Below are 14649 nucleotides of genomic sequence, written 5' to 3' on the forward strand. Positions count from 1 at the left end.
ATAGAGATTCCTTGAGGTGTCAGAAGAACAGAAAAATAGAAGAAAGAGGTAGAAGAATTCGAACTTAATCAGAGAGAGTTCGAATTGTGCATTGAGAAGGAGTGGTACTCCATAAATAGAAGGATGTGGGAAGAGGGGAAGAGAATTTTCGAAAATTAAGTTAAAGAAATTGAAAACATTTTGAAAAACACTAATTAATTTTCGAAAATAAGAGTGGGAAAGAAATCAAGTGATTTTTGAAAAAGATTTTGAAATTAGAAATCAAAAAGATTTGATTGAAAACTATTTTGAAAAAGATGAGGTTAAGAAGATATGATTGGTTTTAAAAAAAACATGTGATTGAGAAGATATGATTTGAAAACAATTTTAAAAAGATTTGATTTTAAAAATTAATAACTTGGCCATCAAGAAAAGATATGATTCAAACATTAAACCTTTCTCAACAGAAAAGGCAACATACTTGAAATGTTCAATCAAATCATTAATTGTTAGCAAGTATCTTTGAAAAAGGAAAGAAATTGATTTTGAAAACATTTGATTGAAAAGATATGATTTGAAAAAGATTTGATTTTGAAAAAATTTGAAAACTTGAAAAAAATTTGATTTGAAAACAAAATCTTCCCTCTTGTGCCATCCTGGCGTTAAACGCCCAGAATGGTGCACATTCTGGCGTTTAACGCCCAAAACTATACCCTTTTGGGCGTTAAACGCCCAACCAGGTACCCTGGCTGGCGTTTAAACGCCAGTCTGTCCTTCTTCACTAGGCGTTTTGAACGCCCAGCTTTTTCTGTGCAATTCCTCTGCTGTATGTTCTGAATCTTCAATTCTCTGTATTATTGACTTGAGAAGACACAAATTAAAAATATTTTTGGATTTTTAATAATCAGAATGCAACTAAAATCAAATAACAATGCATGCAAGACACCAAACTTAGTAGTTTGTATACTACTGACACTGACAAAATGAGAATGCATATGGAGAACAACAAAACACTCAAGTCAAGAGAATTCAAAGATCAGAGCAAGAAATAATCAAGAATTACTTGAAGATCCTTAAGACACATGAATGAATGCATGCAATTGACACCAAACTTAAGATGAGACACTAGACTCAAACAAGAAACATAAAATATTTTTGGTTTTTATAATTTTGTAATTTTTTTGTGCTTTTTCGAAAATTAAGTGGAAAAGAAAATAAAGGTATCAAAATTCTTAATGAGAATTCCAGGAATCATGCAATGTTAGTCTAAAGCTTCAGTCTAAAGGAATTAGACATGGCTAGCCAAGCTTCAGCAGGACATTGCATTCAAGAGCTAAATTGATGAAGATCAATCAGCTTTGGTGATGATAAGAACATCACCTTGAAACACTAGAATTCATTCTTAAGAACTCTGAAGAAAAATACCTAATCTAAGCAACAAGATGAACCGTCAGTTGTCCATACTCGAACAATCCCCGGCAACGGCGCCAAAAACTTGGTGCGCGAAATTGTGATTCACTACACAACTTTGCACAACTAACCAGCAAGTGCACTGGGTCGTCCAAGTAATAAACCATACGCGAGTAAGGGTCGATCCCACGGAGATTGTTGGTATGAAGCAAGCTATGGTCACCTTGTAAATCTTAGTCAGGCAGACTCAAATGGGTATAGTGATATATGAATAAAGCATAAAGATAAAGATAGAGGTACTTATGTAATTCATTGGTAGGAACTTCAGATAAGCGTATGAAGATGCCTTCCCTTCCGTCTCTCTGCTTTCCTACTGTCTTCATCCAATCCTTCTTACTCCTTTCCATGGCAAGCTTATGTAGGGTTTCACCGTTGTCAGTGGCTACCTCCCATCCTCTCAGTGAAAATGTTCCTATGCTCTGTCACAGCATATGGCTAATCAGCTGTCGGTTCTCGGTCAGGCCGGAATAGAATCCAGTGATTCTTTTGCGTCTGTCACTAACACCCCGCCTGCTAGGAGTTTGAAGCACGTCACAGTCATTCAATCATTGAATCCTACTCAGAATACCACAGACAAGGTTTAGACCTTCCGGATTCTCTTGAATGCCGCCATCAGTTCTTGCCTATACCATGAAGATTCCGGTTAAAGAATCCAAGAGATAAACATTAGAGCCTCGTTTGCTTGTAGAACAAGAGTGGTTGTCAGTCACTTTGTTCATAAGTGAGAATGATGATGAGCGTCACATAATCATCACATTCATCATGTTCTTGGGTGCAAATGAATATCTTGGACAAAGAACAAGCGGAATTGAATAGAAGAACAATAGTAATTGCATTAATACTCGAGGTACAGCAGAGCTCCACACCTTAATCTATGGTGTGTAGAAACTCCACCGTTGAAAATACATAAGAACAAGAGTGATCATTGGTTTCGGCCCCAGAGAGGGAACCAGAAGAACCAAGATCTGATCTAAGAACTAGATGTCCGAAGATTAAAATACAATAGCAAAAGGTCCTACTTATAGAAAACTAGTAGCCTAGGGTGTACAGAGATGAGTAAATGACATAAAAATCCACTTCCGGGCCCACTTGGTGTGTGCTTGGGCTGAGCAATGAAGCATTTTTCGTGTAGAGACTCTTCTTGGAGTTAAACGCCAGCTTTTATGCCAGTTTGGGCGTTTAACTCCCATTTAGGTGCCAGTTCCGATGTTTAACGCTGGAATTTCTGAGGGTGACTTTGAACGCCGGTTTGGGCCATCAAATCTTGGGCAAAGTATGGACTATCATATATTGCTGGAAAGCCCAGAATGTCTACTTTCCAACGCCGTTGAGAGCGCGCCAATTGGGCTTCTATAGCTCCAGAAAATCCACTTCGAGTGCAGGGAGGTCAGAATCCAACAGCATTTGCAGTCCTTTTCAGTCTCTGGATCAGATTTTTGCTCAGGTCCCTCAATTTCAGCCAGAAAATACCTGAAATCACAGAAAAACACACAAACTCATAGTAAAGTCCAGAAAAGTGAATTTTAACTAAAAACTAATAAAAATATACTAAAAACTCAACTCAAATTACTAAAAACATACTAAAAACAATGCCAAAAAGGGTACAAATTATCCGCTCATCAATACCCCGAGCTAGAGTCTACTAGAGTATCAATACTTGGGAGTGGATAAGGGTCCTTGGGACGCGCCTTATTTAAGTCGGTGTAGTCGACACACATTCTCCATTGGCCGTTTTGCTTCTTGACTAGCACCACGTTTGCTAGCCATGTTGGATATTTAACTTCTTTGATGAAGTCGGCTTCTAGGAGTGTCTGTATTTGCTCCTCCACCACTAGGGCTCGTTCCGGGCCGAGCTTGCGCCTTCGTTGTTGTACAGGTCGGGATCTTGGATACACTGAGAGCTTGTGGGACATAAGCTCGGGATCTATCCCAGGCATGTCGGAGGCTTTCCAAGCAAAGAGGTCAGAATTGTCTCTTAGGAGCTTAGTCAACCCTTGCCTCAGGGTTTCCCCTAGGTTGGCTCCTATGTTGGTATTTTTCCCTTCCTCTTTGCCGACCTGTATTTCCTCGGTTTTTCCTCCTAGCTGTGGTCGCAACTCTTCTTTGGCCCTTGCACCGCCGAGCTCTATGGTGTGAATCTCTTTGCTTTTTCCCCTCAGGTTCAAGCTTTCATTGTAGCACTTTCTTGCCAATTTCTAGTCTCCCTGCACCGTTGCTACTCCCGCTGTTATCGGGAATTTCATGCAGAGATGGGGTGGATACCACCGCTCCGAGTCGATTTAGGATAGCTCTTCCGATTAGGGCATTATATGCTGACCCTACGTCGATGACTATGAAGTCTATACTCAGAGTTTTGGATTTTTCCCCCTTTCCAATGGTAGTATGAAGGGGTAAGAATCCCAGTGGCTTTATTGGCGTGTCGCTTAGCCCGTATAAGGTGTCGGAGAAGGCTCTTAGCTCCCTCTCATCCAACCCTAGCTTGTCAAACGCGGGTTTGAAAAGGATGTCTGCCGAGCTTCCTTGATCTACTAGAGTTCTGTGGAGATGGGCATTGGCCAGGATCATGGTTATCATCACTGGATCGTCGTGTCCAGGGATTATTCCTTGCCCATCCTCCTTTGTAAATGAGATGGTAGGAAGGTCGAGTGATTCGATCTTTTTCTAGTGAATTTGCTTGAGGTGTATCTTGCGAGAGGACTTGGTGAGTCCCTGATGCGTGAGCATCTTATCCATCTTTTTCTAGTGAATTTACATCTAAATTGTTGAGTTTAATTAAGAATTAATTATATTTTAGCCACTATGGATGCTATTTTGAGTTTTGTGCAATTTTATTTATTTTAGGTAGCATTCGGAGGGATTTGATGAAGTTTCTGCAGAGAAAAAGAAGAAACCAAAGAGATGACCAGCGAAGACCGACGCGGAATGGAGAAATTGCAATGACGCGATCGCGTGCCTGACACGAACGCGTGGACTGGAATCTGCACAAATGACGCGAATGCGTCGATGACGCGGACGCGTCACATGCGCGATCTGCAATATTACAGAAAATGCTGGGGGCAATTTTGGGCCACGTTTTGACCCAGTTCCAGCCCAGAAAACACAGATTAGAAGCTGCAGAATGGACAAATCAAGTGGTCCCCACCCATCAACTGAAGATCTGTTAATTAATTTAAATTTAAATTCAAATCTTATCTTTTAGGAAAAGATATTTTTATTTTTAGAGAATTAGATTTTAAATTTATTAGGATTAATTATAAATAGGAACTCTGTACATTTAGACACAGACAGAATTTTTACGATAATCCTTATTTTCTACTCTGAACCATGAGCAACTAATCCTCCATTGTTAAGGTTAGGAGCTCTGTCTATATGTATGGATTGATTTTATTACTTTTTCTATTTTAATTTATGTTTTGGATTTATATTTAAGAATTGTTTTCGTTCTTTATATTATGAATTTGGGTGGAACGGAAGTATGACCCTCTTTCTATTTGAGTTCTTGTATAACTTGGAAAAGCTCTATACTTGAACAATAGCTTGAAAACATATTCTCCTAAATTTTAATTATTTGGATTTAAGGGGATACGTGACATATAATCCCCTTATGTTTGGGTAATTAGAGTTTTTGTGGCAAGAAAACTGAAAATTGATTTTTACCCTCTAATTGGAATTAATTGACCAAGGAATTGGCAGTTAATGAATTTTAGAGGAGACTAGGAAGGTCTAAGGAATTAGGATCTAGTCACATATAGTTTGCCATAAATTAAATCCTACATAATTAAAATAGTTAGTAAGAAAAGTTAATCCGGAAAAAATAGATAACTCTGAAGCCTTAACTATTTTCTACAAATTTTATTCCCAACTCATTGCTGCTTTTGCTTTCTGAAAGTCTAACATTACTGTTTAATGCTTTTGAACTTCCAACATCCTTTTCTGCTTGCCTAACTAATTCTATCAAATACTATTGTTGCTTAATCCATCAATCCTCGTGGGATCGACCCTTACTCACGTAAGGTATTACTTGGTACGACCCGGTGCACTTGCCGGTTAGTAAGTGTGGTTATAAATTCCGCACCAAGTTTTTGGCGACGTTGCCGAGGATTGACTGTGATTAACAACTATTAGTTGTTTGATTGTTTAGATTAGGCATTTTAATTTTAATTTTAATTAAAAAAATATTGTTTTATTATTTTTAAAAAAAAAATTTAAAATAAAATTTAAAAAAAAATTTTTCCTTTGTTTTCCTTTTTTCGTTCTCCCAGTTCGTTTATTTCTTTTTTGTTTTTTTTTAAAATATTTTTTCCTTTAGTCCGTTTAATTTTTTTTATTTATTTCATTTTTATTTTATTTTCTTATTTTCGTTTTTTTTTGTTTCCGTCTACTGATTTTTTCTATAATTAGTTTTGTTTTATTTTTATCTTTAATTTAAAAAAAATAATTAATTAAATAAATAAATAGCACTAATATTTTTTTAATTTCTGAAATTCAGTTTGGTGTTCTCTATTTATTTTTATTTTTTTTAATTATTCCTGTTTATTTTTATTTTTAAAACTTTCGCATTTTTTATTTATTTAGTATTTTTATTATTTTACACAGGTAACCTCACAGGGACTTCTCTACACTCTGACGTAGAGAGTCCCATCTTTTCTTGTCTTTTGGTTGTTTATGCGCAGGAACTGGTGCACGAAATTGTGATCACTACAACTTCGCACAACTAACCAGCAAGTGCACTGGGTCGTCCAAGTAATACCTTACGTGAGTAAGGGTCGATCCCACGGAGATTGGTGGTATGAAGCAAGCTATGGTCATCTTGTAAATCTCAGTCAGGCAGACTCAAATGGGTATAGTGATAAACGAATAAAGCATAAAGATAAAGATAGAGATACTTATGTATATCATTGGTGTAAGAGCTTCAGACAAGCGTATGAAGATGCCTTCCCTTCCGTCTCTCTGCTTTCCTACTGCCTTCATCCAATCCTTCTTACTCCTTTCCATGGCAAGCTCGTGTAGGGTTTCACCATTGTCAGTGGCTACCTCCCATCCTCTCATTGAAAACGATTGCATATGCTCTGGTCACAGCATAGCGGAATTCATCTGTCGGTTCTCAATCAGACCGGAATAGAATCCATTGATTCTTTTGGCGTCTGTCACTAACGCCCCGCCCTCAGGAGTTTGAAGCACGTCACAGTCATTCAATCATTGAATCCTACTCAGAATACCACAGACAAGGTTTAGACCTTCCGGATTCTCTTGAATGCCGCCATCAGGTCCTGCCTATACCACGAAGATTCCGATTAAAGAATCCAAGAGATATTCACTAGAGCCTTGGTTGCTTGTAGAACAAAAGTGGTTGTCAGTCACCTTGTTCATGAGTGAGAATGATGATGAGTGTCACGGATCATCACATTCATCAAGTTGAAGAACAAGTGATATCTTAGAACAAGGGACAAGCGGAATTGAATAGAAGAACAATAGTAATTGCATTAATACTCGAGGTACAGCAGAGCTCCACACCTTAATCTATGGTGTGTAGAAACTCCACCGTTGAAAATACATAAGAACAAGGTCTAGGCATGGCCGAATGGCCAGCCTCCCAAAGAGGGTTCAATCATCAAAACATGATCAAAAGATGAAAATACAATAGTAAAAGGTCCTACTTATAGAAAACTAGTAGCCTAGGGTGTACAGAGATGAGTAAATGACATAAAAATCCACTTCCGGGCCCACTTGGTGTGTGCTTGGGCTGAGCAATGAAGCATTTTCGTGTAGAGACTCTTCTTGGAGTTAAACGCCAGCTTTTATGCCAGTTTGGGCGTTTAACTCCCAATTAGGTGCCAGTTCCGGCGTTTAACGCTGGAATTTCTTGAGGTGATTTTGAACGTCGGTTTGGGCCATCAAATCTTGGGCAAAGTATGGACTATCATATATTGCTGGAAAGCCCAGGATGTCCACTTTCCAACGCCGTTGAGAGCGCGCCAATTGGTCTTCTGTAGCTCCAGAAAATCCACTTCGAATGCAGGGAGGTCAGAATCCAACAGCATCTGCAGTCCTTTTGAGTCTCTGGATCAGATTTTTGCTCAGATCCCTCAATTTCAGCCAGAAAATACCTGAAATCACAGAAAAACACACAAACTCATAGTAAAGTCCAGAAAAGTGAATTTTAACTAAAAACTAATAAAAATATACTAAAAACTAACTAGATCATACCAGAAACATACTAAAAACAATGCCAAAAAGCGTACAAATTATCCGCTTATCACAACACCAAACTTAAATTGTTGCTTGTCCCCAAGCAACTGAAAATCAAATAAGATAAAAAGAAGAGAATACTATAGACTCCAAATTATCAATGAAACTTAGCTCCAAATTAGATGAGCGGCACTAGTAGCTTTTTGCCTCCGAACAGTTTTGGCATCTCACTTTATCCTTTGAAATTCAGAATGATTGGCTTCTTTAGGAACTCAGAATCCAGATAGTGTTATTGATTCTCTTAGTTAAGTATGATGATTCTTGAACACAGCTACTTTATGAGTCTTGGCCGTGGCCCAAAGCACTCTGTCTTCCAGTATTACCACCGGATACATACATGCCACAGACACATAATTGGGTGAACCTTTTCAGATTGTGACTCAGCTTTGCTAAAGTCCCCAATTAGAGGTGTCCAGGGTTCTTAAGCACACTCTTATTGCCTTGGATCACAACTTTATTTCTTTCTTTTTCTTTCTTTTCTCTTCTCCCCTTTTTTTTTCGTTTTTCTCCTTCTTTTTCTCTCTTTTTTTTTGTATTCACTGCTTTTTCTTGCTTCAAGAATCATTTTTATGATTTTTCAGATCCTCAGTAACATGTCTCCTTTTTCATCATTCTTTCAAGAGCCAACAATTTTAACATTCATGAACCACAAATTCAAAAGACATATGCACTGTTTAAGCATACATTCAGAAAACAACAAGTATTGTCGCCACATCAAACTAATTAAGCTAGTTTTAAAGATGAATTTGAAATCCTGTACTTCTTGTTCTTTTGTGATAAAAACAGTTTTCATTTAAGAAAGGTGATGGATTCATATTCATAGCTTTAAGGCATAGATACTAAGACACTAATGATCATAAGACACAAACATGGATAAACATAAAGCACTAAAATTTGAAAAACAGAAAAATAAAGAACAAGGAGATTAAAGAACGGGTCCACCTTAGTGATGGCGGCTCTTTCTTTCTCTTGAAGATCCTATGGAGTGCTTGAGCTCCTCAATGTCTCTTCCTTGTCTTTGTTGCTCCTCTCTCATGATCCTTGATCTTCTCCAATTTCATGGAGGAGGATGGCATGTTCTTGGTGCTCCACCCTTAGTTGTCCCATGTTGGAACTTAATTTTCCTAGGGAGGTGTTAATTTGCTCCCAGTAGTCTTGTGGAGGAGAGTGCATCCCTTGAGGTATCTCAGGGATTTCTTGATGAGAGGGGTCTCTTGTTTGCTCCATCTTCTTCTTAGTGATGGGCTTGAGGTCATGCCTTCTCAGTTGAACCGGCTTTGGATGCCATAAATGGTTATGGAAAAACAAAAAGCAATGCTTTTACCACACCAAACTTAAAAGGTTTGCTCGTCCTCGAGCAAAAGAAGAAAGAAGAGAGTAGAAGAAGAAGAAATGGAGGAGAGGGAGATGGCTTTGTGGTTCGACCAAAAGAGGGGAAGAAGTGGTGTTTTATGAAGGATGGATGTGAGTGGTGAAGAGAAAGAGATGTTGAGGTGATTGGTGAATGGGTGAAGAAGAAGAGAGAGAGGTGGGGTTGTTTGGGGATCCTGTGGGGTCCACAGATCCTTAGGTGTCAAGGAAAAGTCATCCCTGCACCAAATGGCATCAAAAATCACGTTTTGAGCCAATTCTGGCGTTAAACGCCGGGCTGGTGCCCATTTCTGGCGTTTAACGCCAGGTTCTTACCCTTTCCTGGCGTTTAACGCCAGTCTGGTGCCCCTTTCTGGCGTTAAACGCCCAGAATGGTGCCAGACTGGGCGTTAAACGCCCAACTGCTAGCCTCACTGGCGTTTAAACGCCAGTGAGTTCTTCCTCCAGGGTGTGCTGTTTTTCTTCCTATTTTTCATTCTGTTTTTGCTTTTTCAATGGATTTTGTGACTTCTTATGATCATCAACCTACAAAAAACATAAAATAACAAAAGAAAACATATAAAATATAATCATTGGGTTGCCTCCCAACAAGCGCTTCTTTAATGTTAGTAGCTTGACAGAAGGCTCTCATGGAGCCTCACAGATACTCAGAGCAATGTTGGAACCTCCCAACACCAAACTTAGAGTTTGAATGTGGGGGTTCAACACCAAACTTTAGAGTTCGGTTGTGGCCTCCCAACACCAAACTTAGAGTTTGACTGTGGGGGCTCTGTTTGTCTCTGATTTGAGAGAAGCTCTTCATGCTTCCTCTCCATGGTGACAGAGGGATATCCTTGAGCCTTAAACACAAAGGACTCTTCATTCACTTGAATGATTAGTTCACCTCTATCAACATCAATTACAGCCTTTGCTGTGACTAGGAAGGGTCTGCCAAGGATGATGGATTCATCCATGCACTTCCCAGTCTCTAGGACTATGAAATCAGTAGGGATGTAATGGTCTTCAACTTTTACCAAAACATTCTCTACAAGTCCATGAGCTTGTTTTCTTGAGTTGTCTGCCATCTCCAATGAGATTCTTGCAGCTTGTACCTCAAAGATCCCTAGCTTCTCCATTACAGAGAGAGGCATGAGGTTCACACTTGACCCTAAGTCACACAAGGCCTTCTTGAAGGTCATGGTGCCTATGGTACAAGGTATTGAAAACTTCCCAGGATCTTGTCTCTTTTGAGGTAATTTCTGCCTAGACAAGTCATCCAGTTCTTTGGTGAGCAAAGGAGGTTCATCCTCCCAGGTCTCTTTTCCAAATAACTTGTCATTTAGCTTCGTGATTGCTCCAAGGTATTTAGCAACTTGCTCTTCAGTGACATACTCATCCTCTTCAGAGGAGGAATACTCATCAGAGCTCATGAAAGGCAGAAGTAAGTCCAATGGAATCTCTATGGTCTCATTTTGAGCCTCAGATTCCCATGGTTCCTCATTGGGGAACTCATTGGAGGCTAGTGCACGCCCATTGAGGCCTTCCTCAGTGGCGTCCACTTCCTCTCTTCCCTCTCTAGATTCGGCCAGGGTTATGGCTTTGCACTCTCCTTTTGGATTTTCTTCTGTATTACTTGGGAGAGTACTAAGAGGGAATCCAGTAATTTTCTTGCTCAGCCGACCCACTTGTCCTTCCAAATTTCTGATGGAGGACCTTGTTTCAGTCATGAAACTTTGAGTGGTTTGATTAGATCAGAGACCATTGTTGCTAAGTCAGAGGTATTCTGCTTAGAACTCTCTGTCTGTTGCTGAGAAGATGATGGAAAAGGCTTGCCATTGCTAAACCTGTTTCTTCCACCATTATTGTTGTTGAAACCTTGTTGAGGTCTCTCTTGATTCTTCCATGAGAAATTTGGGTGATTTCTCCATGAAGAATTATAGGTGTTTCCATAGGGTTCTCCTAGGTAATTCACCTCTTCCATTGAAGGGTTCTCAGGATCATACGCTTCTTCCTCAGATGAAGCATCCTTAGTACTGCATGGTGCATTTTGCATTCCAGACAGACTTTGAGAGATCAATTGACTTGTTGAGTCAATGTCTTGTTCTGAGCCAGTATGGCATTCAGAGCATCAATCTCAAGAACTCCTTTCTTCTGACTTGTCCCATTGTTCACAGGATTCCTTTCAGAAGTGTACATGAATTGGTTATTGCAACCATTTCAATGAGCTCTTGAGCTTCTGTAGGCGTCTTCTTCAGATGAAGAGATCCTCCAGCAGAGCTATCCAAAGACATCTTGGATAGTTCAGAGAGACCATCATAGAAAATACCTATGATGCTCCATTCAGAAAGCATGTCTGAGGGACATTTTCTGATTAATTGTTTGTATCTTTCCCAAGCTTCATAGAGGGATTCTCCATCCTTCTGTCTGAAGGTTTGGACTTCCACTCTAAGCTTACTCAATTTTTGAGGTGGAAAGAACTTTGCCAAGAAGGCATTGACTAGCTTTTCCCAAGAGTCCAGGCTTTCTTTAGGTTGAGAGTCCAACCATATTCTAGCTCTGTCTCTTACAGCAAAAGGGAATAGCATCAGTCTGTAGACCTCAGGGTCAACCCCATTAGTCTTGACTGTGTCACAGATTTGCAAGAACTCAGCTAAGAACTGATGAGGATCTTCCAATGGAAGTCCATGGAACTTGCAATTCTGTTGCATTAGAGAAACTAATTGAGGCTTAAGCTTAAAGTTGTTTTGCTCTAATGGCAGGGATAGAGATGCTTCTCCCATAGAAGTCGGGAGTAGGTGCAGTAAAGTCACCCAGCACCTTCCTTGATTGTTGGCATTGTTGTTGTTTTCGGCTGCCATGTTTCTCTTCTTTGAAGAATTCGGTCAGGTCCTCTAAAGAAAGTTGTGCTTTGGCTTCTCTTAGCTTTCTCTTCAAGGTCCTTTCAGGTTCAGGATCTGCCTCAACAAGAATACCTTTGTCTTTGCTCTTGCTCATAAGAAAGAGAATAGAACAAGAAAATGTGGAATCCTCTATGTCACAGTATAGAGATTCCTTTAATTGTCAGAGGAAAAGAAAGGTAGAAAACAGAAGTAGAAAATTTGAACTTGTCCAAGTAGATGGAGTTCGAATTTTGCATTAAGGGATAGTGTTAGTCCATAAATAGAAGGATGTGGGAAGGAGGGAAGAGAATTTTCGAAAATTAAATTAAAAAGTTTGAAAACTTTTGAAAAACTGTTTGATAATTTCGAAAATTCAAAGTGGAAAAGAAATCAAGTGATTTTTGAAAAAGATTTTGAAATTAGAAATTAAAAAGATTTGATTGAAAACTATTTTGAAAAAGATGTGGTTAAGAAGATATGATTGGTTTTAAAAAGATGTAATTGAAAATATGATTTGAAAACAATTTTAAAAGATATGATTTGAAAACAATTTGAAAAGATATGATTTAAAAATTAATGACTTGCCTAACAAGAAAAGATATGATTCAAACATAAAACCTTTCTTAACAGAAAAGGCAAAAAATGTTCAATCAAATCATTAATTGTTAGTAAGTATCTTGAAAAAGGAAAGAAATTGATTTTGAAAACATTTGATTGAAAGATATGATTTGAAAAAGATTTGATTTTGAAAAACTTTGAAAACTTGAAAAAAATTGATTTGGAAAACAAAATCTTCCCCCTAGCACCATCCTGGCGTTAAACGCCCAGAATGGTATACATTCTGGCGTTTAACGCCCAAAATGCTACCTCTTTGGGCGTTAAACGCCCAGCCAGGCACCCTGGCTGGCGTTTAAACGCCAGTCTGTCTTCTTCACTGGGCATTTTTTGAATGCCCAGCATTTTCTGTGTGATTCCTCTGCAGTATGTTCTGAATCTTCAATTCTCTGTATTATTGACTTGAAAAGACACAAATTAAAAATATTTTTGGATTTTTAATAATAAGGAATAATCAAAATGCAAATAAAATCAGATAACAATGCATGCAAGACACCAAACTTAGCAGTTTGTATACTACTGACACTAACAAAATGAGAATGCATATGAGAAACAACAAAACACTCAAGTCAATAGAATTCAAAGATCAAAACAAGAAAATCATCAAGAACAACTTGAAGATTAATTAAGACACATGCATAAAAACGAAAATGCAAGAAGAACAGAAACATGCAATTGACACCAAACTTAAAATGAGACACTAGATTCATAAAATATTTTTGGTTTTTATGATTTTGTAAATTTTTTTTTTTTGGCTTTTTTCGAAAATTAAGTGAAAAGGAAAATAAAGGTATCAAAATTCTTAATGAGAATTCCAGGAATCATGCAATGTTAGTCTAAAGCTTTAGTCTAAAGAAATTAGACATGGCCGGCCATGCTTCAGCAGGACATTGCATTCAAGAGCTAAATTGGTGAGAATCAATCAGCTTTGGTGATGATAAGAACATCACCTTGAAACACTAGAATTCATTCTTAAGAACTCTGAAGAAAAATACCTAATCTAAGCAACAAGATGAACCGTCAGTTGTCCATACACAAGAACAATCCCCGGCAACGGCGCCAAAAACTTGGTGCACGAAATTGTGATCACTACAACTTCGCACAACTAACCAGCAAGTGCACTGGGTCGTCCAAGTAATACCTTACGTGAGTAAGGGTCGATCCCACGGAGATTGGTGGTATGAAGCAAGCTATGGTCATCTTGTAAATCTCAGTCAGGCAGACTCAAATGGGTATAGTGATAAACGAATAAAGCATAAAGATAAAGATAGAGTTACTTATGTATATCATTGGTGTAAGAGCTTCAGACAAGCGTATGAAGATGCCTTCCCTTCCGTCTCTCTGCTTTCCTACTGCCTTCATCCAATCCTTCTTACTCCTTTCCATGGCAAGCTCGTGTAGGGTTTCACCATTGTCAGTGGCTACCTCCCATCCTCTCATTGAAAACGATTGCATATGCTCTGGTCACAGCATAGCGGAATTCATCTGTCGGTTCTCAATCAGACCGGAATAGAATCCATTGATTCTTTTGGCGTCTGTCACTAACGCCCGCCCTCAGGAGTTTGAAGCACGTCACAGTCATTCAATCATTGAATCCTACTCAGAATACCACATACAAGGTTTAGACCTTCCGGATTCTTGAATGCCGCCATCAGGTCCTGCCTATACCACGAAGATTCCGATTAAAGAATCCAAGAGATATTCACTAGAGCCTTGGTTGCTTGTAGAACAAAAGTGGTTGTCAGTCACCTTGTTCATGAGTGAGAATGATGATGAGTGTCACGGATCATCACATTCATCAAGTTGAAGAACAAGTGATATCTTAGAACAAGGGACAAGCGGAATTGAATAGAAGAACAATAGTAATTGCATTAATACTCGAGGTACAGCAGAGCTCCACACCTTAATCTATGGTGTGTAGAAACTCCACCGTTGAAAATACATAAGAACAAGGTCTAGGCATGGCCGAATGGCCAGCCTCCCAAAGAGGGTTCAATCATCAAAACATGATCAAAAGATGAAAATACAATAGTAAAAGGTCCTACTTATAGAAAACTAGTAGCCTAGGGTGTACAGAGATGAGTAAATGACATAAAAATCCACTTCC

The 14649-nt window shown here is 38.8% G+C and overlaps 1 non-coding gene across 1 annotated transcript; it reads left to right on the top strand.

Annotated features, from left to right (window-relative positions):
• Nucleotides 1-11393: 11393 nt before the first annotated feature.
• On the top strand, nt 11394-11501 carry LOC130937795 (small nucleolar RNA R71). The gene has a single exon (XR_009068994.1). It is a non-coding gene; the product is annotated as a small nucleolar RNA R71 (small nucleolar RNA).
• Nucleotides 11502-14649: the final 3148 nt, after the last annotated feature.

Source organism: Arachis stenosperma, chromosome 6 (genome assembly GCF_014773155.1).
Source record: "Arachis stenosperma cultivar V10309 chromosome 6, arast.V10309.gnm1.PFL2, whole genome shotgun sequence".
NCBI classification, from domain to species: Eukaryota; Viridiplantae; Streptophyta; class Magnoliopsida; order Fabales; family Fabaceae; genus Arachis; species Arachis stenosperma.